Genomic DNA, 10,832 nt, shown 5'->3' with positions numbered 1-10,832 from the left:
ACACCCTCTTAAGAACCTGTTTAAAATGCAGCTGCAAATGGCTCCAAGTCCTCTGTGTATTTTGTGTTTCATTATCATATTTAGTACTTTCCTTGTGGTCCTTTGTGGTTTCCTTTAGATTGTAAACCTTCCAGGAAAGGGATTTGTTATCTCTTTGGCAAGATCCAGCCGTACCAAGCTGTGTACATATACAACACCATACAAAAGATTAGTGCTTTATTGGCCACTGAAGCATTGCTAGTTAATAATCTTTAATGTGGCAGTTATTTATCCAGTTGTAAACAGAGCACTGCTGCCAAGCCAAGTCAAATAAATACTATGGAAATCCTTCATCTTTAAAATGAACTAATTTCTGTCCTGGCCATTGTAGGCTTTGCAAAAATTAAAAACCAGACATACTGTTACTGAGCACAAAAGTAGTCAGATTTTAAAGCTTTCCTAAAGCAACAATTGTTTCTAACATCTGCGCTGAGCTTTTCCCAGGCTCCAGGGCAGAAGCACAGCCCAAGTTCTCCTCACGCAACACTGCTGTCTGTGGGATAATGACCAAGGAGCCAAGCAAGGGCTGAGGCTTAATATCTACAGTGTATGCTGTGTACCCCCTGTGCTATCTCTGTGGATGGAGAGCTGTATAGCTGACATCAGGAAAGACCCTGAAGGAGGAAGTCCTGTGGAGATGCAATGATCCTGCTCTCGCTCTGAAGAATGAAGCAAATGAGAACAAAGTTGTATGACCAGAACTTCGAAGGACACCATAACAAAAAATCAAACAAAACAAAACAAAAACCTCAACAAACCCTACATATGCTAATTGCCTTCATTAAGTACCTTAGTCCCACATATATTACTGTATTATGTTGCTCTTTGCTTAAATCATGCTATATGTGAAGAAGGAGCAGGGGGATAAGATTGGGCTGTATATAAGGAGGCTAAAAATTTTACCTAGTTAGGAGGAAGACCCAAAAGGACCTCAGAAACAGTTGATGGGATACTAGTCTCCTCTCCCTCCTCCCAAGCATTCATTGTAAGCTTCTACATAAAATTATTATGATTATTATTACCTGGGCTAACACTATACTATTGCTACTGTTAGAACTCTGTCACAGCTACTGCATCCATCTAGGGCAATTCCAAATCTATATGTCATAGACTCTTACAATAGTTTGGGTTGGAAGGGATTTTAGCGCTTGTCCAGTTCCACCCCTGCCATGTTCAGGGACACGTTCCACTGTCCCAGGCTGCTCCAAGCCCTGTCCAGACTGGCCTTGGACACTTCCAGGGACCCAGGGGCAGCCACAGCTTCTCTGGGAAATCTGTGCCAGGACATCACCATCCTCTGAGTAAAGAATTTCTTCTGAAAATCTAATTAAAATATCTAACTTACAGTTATTCCCCCTTTCCATTCCCCCTTGCATTTCTGCCGCTTCAATAAACCACACTACTCACGAATCTGTGACGGTGAAAGTTCTTATTGAACATTACCAGACACAGTGTTGAACATGCCCTGTTTGAGAACCTGTGCTTGTGGAAGTTCCTACTGAACACAACCACTTATAGTGCCAAGCTGCTTATAATAAGACATTAAGCCCAGCTGCCCTCACCCTCTCTGATCTCTAACAATCAGCTGGTTCACAAGGCGTTTCTTTTCCACCAAATTTCTATACTCTTATCACAACACTGCCCCTCACTGACACCCACCACTCCTAATAGTCCCTATCACGTCTCACACTCCCTAAATTTTGGCCTACACATCCCTCACAGTAACCCCTCACAGCCTCCTGTTCCTCCAAAACTCCCATCACCCTCCTCACCACCTTTCCATCAGCCCTCACAGCCCTCACAGCCCTCACCACCCCTCCCCACAGCTCCGCTCGGCCGCAGGGCCAGGGGCGCTCCGCGCGCGCCCGCCCGGCCCAGCAGGACCGCGTGCGCGCGCCCGTCCCACCGCTGCCGCGCCCTCTGCGCAGGCGCGGGGCCGCTCGCGCCCCCGGTCCCGCCGGACGCGGCCCGGAGCGGCGGAGAGCGGTGAGGACGAGCGCGTCTCCGGGAGCCAGCCGAGGGGGATGGCATTCGGTGTCGGGCGGTGGCATCGCGGTAGCATCCTCCGGCGGGGGGCCGAGAGGGATCCGGAGGGGGCTGGCTTCGAGACCGGCCTTCGTCGGGCCCCCATGTCCGGGCCGCGGGTCGCTGGCTGTGCTCGTGCGAGTCCAGGCGGCAGCTGCGGGGGAGGCTTGGGCGCGGCCCCAGCCGCTGTGTCTGTCCATGGGCTCCAGAGCCCAGGGCGGAACCTCCGGGGCTGTCGGTGACCGGAGAGCGGGCGCTGGTCCCTGCGGCCAGCCGGCCGCGGGGGCTCTGGATTGCGCGCCTGGGGGCTGGCTCGGTGTGTGCAGAGGCTGGAAGGTGTTTAAATGGCTTGTGCGAGCTTCGGGTGCCGGTCAGTGCCTCAGAGGATCTTCTGACCGCTGGTGACGCTCGCCCCAGCACGCACAGTGTACACTTCTTCTGCCAGCCCACCCCCGCAGCGGGGCAGCGGATCTTCCCAGGGAGAGCTCTCTAAGCCCAGCACTTGTGTTCTGCAGCCTCTGACTTCAATGTTTTTTAAATTTCTATAATGAAAGTAGAATTTTATTGTGAGTTTGTTTTCACGTTAGTCTTTCCGGCCCATGCTTCAGTGAAAGTTGCTGCTGGAATATTGGGGCTGGCACACTGTTAGCCACCAAACACCAAATTTAGAGTGCTGGCTGGAACCTGCCAGAATGCTCCCCGGCCTCTCTGGGCCTGTGAACAAGCGAGCAATAGCCGGGTGGATGCAGTATGCTCAGCTGATTCCGGCCCCAGGGCAGCAGGGGGAATGACACCTCTCAGGTGCTGTGTACTTGTGATGAGAGGAAAGTGGGACCTTCTCCCTTGAACTGTATTATCTCAATCCTTATGTTTTTATGTCCAATTCCTACAAGAAACTGGAGCATCTGAAAGCTTTTCTGGCTTAGAGGAAATCCTAGTAGAATTTTCAGAGCATCCGGGAGTACCCAGAGCACAGAAATAACATGGATCATATCTAGGGCATTGTATTACCAGAATAGGGAGTTCCCTGTTGTTAGAATTTCCTTCTTTCTGCAATCACTAGTTGTTAGACTGTTGCAAAAGACTTCTCCAAGATAGTTACTCAGGAACAACAATGATAACTCGAGTTCAAGGATTCCAGCAACATTTTATGGTAACTTTTTGTTCCTTCCAAGCAATGCATGATACTTATATCCTTTTTAATTTTCAAAACAGCTGTGAATAGTATTGCACTAAACATAATTAGCTGTTGGGAATCCTTCTACTGAAAGTCTTTTCTGTCATTAATATTTGAAAGTTTGCAGGTGTGGTCCCGCGGCCGGAAATTTTAACTCAAATAAAAACAGCTTTCTTCCTCTTTTGGGGGGTTGGTTTGTTTGCTTGCTGTTTGTTTGTTCTGGGTGTTGTTATTTGATGGTGTTTTTGGGGTTTTTTTTTGGTGGTTTTTTTTGGGGGGGGGCTTGATGGTGGTGGGGATTTTGTGGTTTTTGTTTTGTTCTTTGTTTCTGGGGAGTTTGCTTGTTTGTTTGGGGTTTTTTTGTGTTTTTTTTGCTGTTAATGATTAAGTGCTGCCAAGTAAATGTTTCTAGCAGGCTGTTTGTGGATCCATCACATATTTAAGTACCTCTGCTCTTTCCAGCTCACTCCTTTTGTTGTGATCTTTGTTTTCTCCCCTTGGTTGTATTTGCTTATTTGTTCTGTTAATCTGAAGTCTTTAAGGGCCTCCATCCTCTGATCCCCCTGTTATTTGGACTGTAAAGAAAAATGGGAAAAGAAGTTATCCCTGTACTAAAATAACTGTTGCATATTTAAGGCAAGCAAAGCAAACCAGTCCGCACTGCACGGGAGACACCCGTCTCCAATGCCAAGGTTATTGCAATCTGCTAATGCATTGTTTAGGCATTATTGTTGTGTTGTATTGTATGCATTGTTTGGCATTTATTTAGGTCGTAGGTGCCTTTGCTTTAGTGCTGAAGCCACATACAGCCAGTGACAAGCACATTATTGATAACATACCATTACTTAGGTCCTTGCTGTTCTTCTGGCTCTGTAGAATTCCCCCTGCCCTTCCTGTTAGGTTGGAGAGGCAGCTGGAACTGCTGCTGTTGGGCTGTGTGGCTGCATGCTCAGGCACAGATAAGTGTGTGTTACCACTCAAAATTGATAAATTGTGTTAATGGTCTGAAAGAAAAGTAGCTCCTTTTAGTCTGTCTGTACAGCCTTGAATCAGGACTAAAGTACTACAGTTTCTCTCAAATTCATTTGAGGATGCCTTTATTTTCAGGTTTATTTGCAATAGTCTGACACAATTGAATGGAGTGTGTTGCTGGGTGCAGTAGGTTTTGTTGCAGAAATAGTGTTCTTGGGCTATTTCCTGCTTTGGTACTTGGCCAGTCACCTGATACAAAAATAGATCTTATTGCACTATAATTAATGATTGACTGGCTTGGAGTCCACATGTGTTTATTGGAATATGTGCTGGTGAGGTCCTGTTCTGGACTCAAATGTTTTAAAATCTCTGACTTTAATATATGGAAGTGCTCGTATCTGTGGTGTTCACACTCTTAGGCTTTAACATAATTCATTTGTTCTCCTCCTGCTTAAACTTATGCAGTTAGAGAACAATTGTCTGAATTTTCAGAAATGTTGCAAAAGACTATGAGCTGTTGATTCCCAATGTCTTGGGAAAGAGACTCAGGAGAAATCTAGGAGACTGCCAATGTCTGTTAAGGAGTGTGCTGAATGATGCTTGGGGTGTGGGCAGCTACATCAGCACAGAACCACAGAGTGGTTTGGCTTGGGACGGCCCTTAATGCTCATCTCATTACAGCCCCTGCCATGTCCAGGGACACCTTCCACTGTCCCAAGTTGCTCCAAGCCCCGTCCAGCCTGGCCTTGGACGCTTCCAGGGATCCAGGGGTAGCCACAGCTTCTCTGTGGCTGCCAGGCCTCCTCACCCTCACAGATATTCTTCCCAATATCTAATCTAAGCTTATTCTCTGTCAGTGTAAAACTTTTTCTCCCTCTCCTGATTAAAAAACCTGTCAAATAAGTGTAACTTAGGTGTAGCTGCCAAAATTCACCACTTCATTATTTTGTTATTTTTTGTGGGGAAAACCACTTAAAGGAGAAATAAATCTCACACAAGTACAAGTGTAGTGACTATGTTTCAGAAAACTTGTACTGTGTTATTGCCAAATCTGCTATGCTGACCATCAACATTTTGAAAAGAAAAATAATGTTCAGATTAGTTTGAATTTTTCTACCTAGTAGGACAAAGGCCAGATACCAACTCTCAGCAAATCAGCTATTCTAACCCCATAGTCCACTGCATATCATCAGAGTATAGTTGGGTTTGTTTCAGAACTGGTGATCCAAACACTGCAGAGTGGGAATTCCAAAGTCATGTACCTATGCAGCAAGTACCTGTTAGTCCCTGGAAGAGAAACACTTTCCAGAGATTGCCTATTTAATGCAGACTTTGTACATCCTGTAGAGAATAGGGGGAGCTAAAAGTATTTGTGACACAGCTGCCACAAGTAGTAATCCTGCTTGTGATTTTAGAGACTGAAATGAGTTGTTGATGCTGCAAGCACTTTAATAATGTGGTTATTTATCTGTTCTCTTTGGTGAGGGTATTTGTCACCTTGTTTTCTATAGTTTCAGGAATGAAGATTGGAAGCTGTGCATGCAGATACCTTTTTTTTTAAGGTGTGGAGGTCAGTGGTGCACTTGATGCATATCAGTGTTGCCCAGTGCACTGTTTAAAAAACAGTCTAATTTTTACAGATTATTTTTCATCTCACAAAGAGGCACAACTGAAGGGAGTAAGTTATAAGATCTGTACAGTCACAAGTTCTAAGGTAAGGGTTAATAAAAGCACTTCAGTCTGAGTATTGGAGGAGTTTTGGGATTCTTTTTGTTTAATAGTTTTGTTTTGTAATATCTTTATTCTATAAAGAAGATGTTTGTTTTCTAATCTGGTTGTGGAGACAGGATTCCTGCTCCTGGTTGACAGTTCAATATGCCTGTATCCTCCAGATGAGAGACTTGGAATCCATTGGCTAATGCAGTGCCACTGGAGAGAGGAGATGTGTCAGGTGTGTTAGATCCCTTCAGATTTGCTCAGAGCAAGCACATGGGTACAGAGAACCCTCAACAGCAAAGCTTCCTGTAAAACCTGTGCCCTGATTCTGAACTCTATGACAGGGCCAGTTGCCCAAAGTTCTCTCCCCAGAAAGACTAGAATATTAGCAGTATACACTAATAGTAAGGTTATAAACTTGGCAGCCAATCTGGTGTGATTTCCAAACACAAATGCAGGACTAGTGTGGGATTTCACACTCGTCAGTTTTTCATTATGAGGTGCTGTTTCTGTACCTTTGCTGCTGCAGAGGAGTGTTTGTTGCTGCTCTTTTAATAGAGCGTAAGTGTTGTAAATAGAGACAAGCCAATTTAAATTAATTAATAGCACAAATTTATTTTGCGATCCCATAACAATTTAGTGTTCGAATTTCCCCCAGCCGCAGCTTGGTTGGGTCAGCCCACAGTCTACAGAGCAGCTCTGGGTGCAAACCGACAGAGTCAGTGCCTCCTTCGAGTTTTTGCACCCCATTGTATTTCTGCAGAGGGTTTTTATACTTTTTATTCCGCCTTTGGCTATAAGTCATTGTGGCAAGCTGCATATTCATGCAGTCTTCTGTCACAGAGAAGGCATTTTGGCCGCTAATGTCTGAGCAGCAGATCATCAGCTAGTGATGAGTCCAGGTGTTCCCCTCCCTGTCTTCCCTCTTGGTGTTGAGTCTGGGTCCCGGTCTCGACGCCACTTGCCTGTGATTCGCTTGGGTGTGATCTAATAGCCATCTTTTTGCGGTCGTGGTTTTCTGCTGGCTAGGGATTTTTAAATGCTAATTAGGTGCCCGGCAACTCAATCTGCGAATTTCCTTTTGTCTTGGTTTTTCCAGTAACTCTAAAACATTTTGTGGCTACAGTGTATAACATCTATAACTACAGCCTATTACATACAACCCTAACTGCACGAATTACATATATAACGTAAGTTTAGAAAGATGACAGAAATAAGTACCAAAATAATGCAATGTGTTGTTCAGTTCTCCAAAATGTAGCTGTTGGCTGAGCTTAGGTTCTCCTTTGCTTGTAAAGTGTAGTTGGTGTCTGAATATCTCCTTCCCTGTGTAGGGTAATCTACACTTCATTTCAGAAAAGGGTAATCCATTACAGGGCATACCAGATTATTGAAGCTTTTCTTCTAAGCAACGTTGGAAGAAAGGAAAAAAAACTGTAGGATTTTGCAGAGCCGGAAAAAAATAAAACTCTGAATAAAATGACAGCTTTAATTTTTATATGCTCATCTTACTGTAAATTGGCTTTTGCTTTCCAAGAGAAAACTGCTGTGCCCTTATACGTAGTGTACTTATACTTAGTGTAGGCAGTCATGAAATAGTCTGAGATAATGAGGTTTCCCTACCCTGTTTTTAGCTGCTGGCTGAAATTATGGGAGCACAGATCTCCCCTGGAATAAAAAAAGTTGTAGGGATAACTGCTGGCTGGAATAAAGTGTACATCTCCGTTTGCTTACTACACATACAAGAAGTGTGTGTAGTGATTTCCAAAGGCTCAGCATAAATTAAGGATTTGTGTGCTCCATTACATCAGGGTTACTGCTGCATCCACACGTTTCCCAATTTAGATACCCCTTGAGCTCTCCATCACTGCCCGTTAAGGCTTTGTATGTTCATGTGTTGCACTAAGGAGGTCTTAAGCCACTATAAACATGTATTATCAGTTAATTTTATAGAAGAATTAAACTGGTGTAAGTATCCACGCTGATACTTGAATTATTTTGACTAAATTGTCTTTTTGTTTTGTTTTAAAGATGATATGAGGAATTGGGACATTGGCTGGTTTCCTTAACAGACTTTAAATGGCACCATTCATATTTTGAACCTTTCTCAAGAGAGACTGTCCAGCAGTCATCTGTGTGGGTGTATTTTTGATAAATATGAATATTGTGGGGAAAGTTATTCTGAGCATTAGTTTTTAAAATGGTATTTATATTTGTTATATTATATATATACAATATATTGCCATGCACTGGGAAAGGCTTCTTGGCAAACATCTCTCCTAGGGATGCCCTTTCCTGGTATCTCAGATTGTGTCTTCTGCTTGTAAAAATCTACCTGTGTTTCCATTCATGTTGTGAGCTGCTGTTCTGGACCTGAAAAAACTCTAAATGTAAAAGAAATAACACATGGCTGCATGTATATCTAAAGTACATGTTTACATGTTCCTGTGCCTTCTGGTTTAGATAAGAGGGAAATGAATAAATCAGTGTTTGACAAAAACCAATGCAGTGTGCCTAAGAGGAGAACATATCATCAACAGATATTTAAATATGTTTTTCTGCCAGTAAATGTAGTGGAAGAGAGTCTCAAGGTGATAGATGTCAAACTGACAGCATGCAGTGCAACAGAGAGGGAAAAGGGATTGCATTATTGTGTATGGATTTGATACCATGTCAGGTTTTTCACTGACAGTCAACGCTGTCTTTGCTTCTACATAGTTGACTATACTTCCAAACAGAGAAAGATATAAAGTGAGATGTTATGGGAAAGTTAAAATAATAAGACCAAAGATTGTATCTTCAGAGTCAGAGGTTGCTGTTGAGGGGAGACATGTTTGTAGTTATTTCCCATTTTGCAACCAAGGGAAGACAGATAATTAGCACAACATGAAGGATGTTTTCAGCCTTATGGTTTGGAAGAACCAGAAGGAAAACTCTGACAATGTAGTCAGAAAATTGTATTGATTTTTTGCACTATTTTGACAGATACCTTTTTTATAATGGTTAATTTTTAATGCATCGTGTAAGATAGTTTTGCAGGTTAAGTGCAGTTTTCTTTTGGTCTGAAGGGGAAAAAAAGGTAGGAATTACCCTCTCTTTAATTTTACTGTTTGTTCCTTGAGTGTTTTTATGATGTAGGCAGGAGTGAAAGCTACTCACCTATGGCTTTGTTAACGTTTGCCTCCAGTATCCTCTTATGCTCAGCTCTTTAGCGTTTTTGAACCTTTGTGGAGCCATTAACCATTTCTTTCCTCTTACATTTTTTCAACAAAAATGTGTTGTGTTTTTCCCCAGACTTGTATCTTATTTGGTTCTGTGTGTGCCTTTTTGGTATCTTACTGCTCCCAGCACCCACAGGGACTGGACATCAGAACTGCTTGTGTCATCCCACCCCAGAGATGGGAAGGAGGGGAGGCTTTGTATTGAAGTGCTTGCAGCTATGAGATGTATTTAAAGTAGATATTAGGAAGAAATTCTTTACTCAGAGGATGGCGAGGCAAAGGATTCTTTACTCAGAGTTTACTTCTGCAGGGTGCCGGGACAGGCTGTGGCTGCCCCATCGCTGGAAGTGTCCAAGGCCAGGTTGGACGGTGCTTGGAGCAACCTGGGATAGTGAAAGGTGTCCTTGTCCATGGCAGGGGGTGGAATGAGATGATCTTTAAGGTCTCTTCTGACCCAAACTGTTCCATAATTCTATGGCATACACATTCTCCTAAATATAAGCTACTATCACTTACCTGCCCAGCAATGAAGAACTGCTGTGTCTGAACGTGCGTCTGAACTTTAGACTGTAATAAAGTGCACAACAAATCAATTACAGATAATTTAGACTGTTTAAGAAGGTGGTAGTATGTTCCTAAGAAAGAAAACATGGGATTCTAGGACAAACTGTTACTGTGCTTCACACGCAGTGGTGATATCCCAAGAGAAATCATCTAAATGCCTAAAAGTATTTGCGCTGTAGAGTGCTCTGATATCAGGTCTTTATCAGTTACTTGGGAAATTGAGAGGTTTTTAGACTTTGTCCTAAAAGCATATCAAAAATCCAGCAGGAAGCATTTAATAATCTGCTGTCACACTATTGCTAAACTTGTAATAGAACATTGTCATGACTTTTATCGTGGCGCCCAGCTTGTGAGTACAGAGTGCCCAGGGCACATGTAGAGATCGAACTGCATTTAACCACTCCATCGAGCTCTGTGTACTCTGCTGGAAGGGATCATCACTGCACAATGCAGCCACGTGCTCCCAAACACTCTGCACGAGATGAGCTGGTTGCTTTCTAATGCTAAATGGAGTGTTTCATTCAAACTCTGAAGCACATCTGCCCCAGGGAGGGGTGGCAAAGTCACTGAGGCTGTACGACTGTGCTTCTGATCAGGAGGTGTTTGGGTGCAGGGGGACAGTGGTGTCCAGTCTTGTTCCCAGATCCATGTAGCAGAGATGTCAAGGTGTGCTGCTGTAAGTCCAGGACTGGGAAAGCTGCAGGATGCACTGAAATACTGGGGGAGGAGAGGGAAGCTGCCTGTCAGTTGTCTTTTGTTCTACAGTTACTGCTACCTTGCAGTGTTGCTTTGTGCTTCTGTCAGACTTCCCTTTATGAAGCAAACATCTCAGAGGTGATTGAGTATCCCTCAAGGATGGAATTCATCTCAGACTTTTGGGGTTAATTTCCTCTTACTGGGAAAAGGACTAGTAGCAAGCAGTCTTGAGGAAGCAGTTCTCATCTCTTCATGTGCCTTCTGCATAGAGTCACTAACCTAGTTTCACAAGATTATGAAAAAGAATAATTTTGAGTCTTTTCCATGCCTACAACACTGGTCAGAAATACAAACACCAAATGATACGCTGCAGGTCTGGAGGATTACATTACTCTTGATTTGAAGGGCAGCAAAAGGGAATA

The 10,832-nt window shown here is 43.6% G+C and overlaps 1 protein-coding gene and 1 long non-coding RNA gene across 3 annotated transcripts in view; one reads left to right on the top strand and one right to left on the bottom strand.

Annotated features, from left to right (window-relative positions):
- Window positions 1-202: 202 nt before the first annotated feature.
- Window positions 203-1,341, bottom strand: LOC128815306 (uncharacterized). The gene is made up of 2 exons (XR_008439609.1): window positions 1,158-1,341; window positions 203-698 (listed from the first exon to the last, which is right to left on the bottom strand). It is a non-coding gene; the product is annotated as an uncharacterized LOC128815306 (long non-coding RNA).
- Window positions 1,342-1,968: 627 nt separating this feature from the next.
- Window positions 1,969-10,832, top strand: part of TBC1D24 (TBC1 domain family member 24) — a 36,897-nt gene continuing 28,033 nt past the window's right edge. The window contains exon 1 of one of the 2 annotated variants that reach the window (XM_053991915.1): window positions 1,969-2,025. The gene's annotated coding sequence lies outside the window, so the exon portion shown is untranslated. The remainder of the gene's footprint in view (window positions 2,026-10,832) is intronic. The other variant, XM_053991916.1, reaches the window with a different exon arrangement.

Source organism: Vidua macroura, chromosome 16 (assembly GCF_024509145.1).
Source record: "Vidua macroura isolate BioBank_ID:100142 chromosome 16, ASM2450914v1, whole genome shotgun sequence".
In the NCBI taxonomy this organism is placed as follows: Eukaryota; Metazoa; Chordata; class Aves; order Passeriformes; family Viduidae; genus Vidua; species Vidua macroura.
The sequence above is the reverse complement of the archived record's forward strand: the minus strand, read 5'-3'. Positions and strand labels throughout refer to the sequence as shown.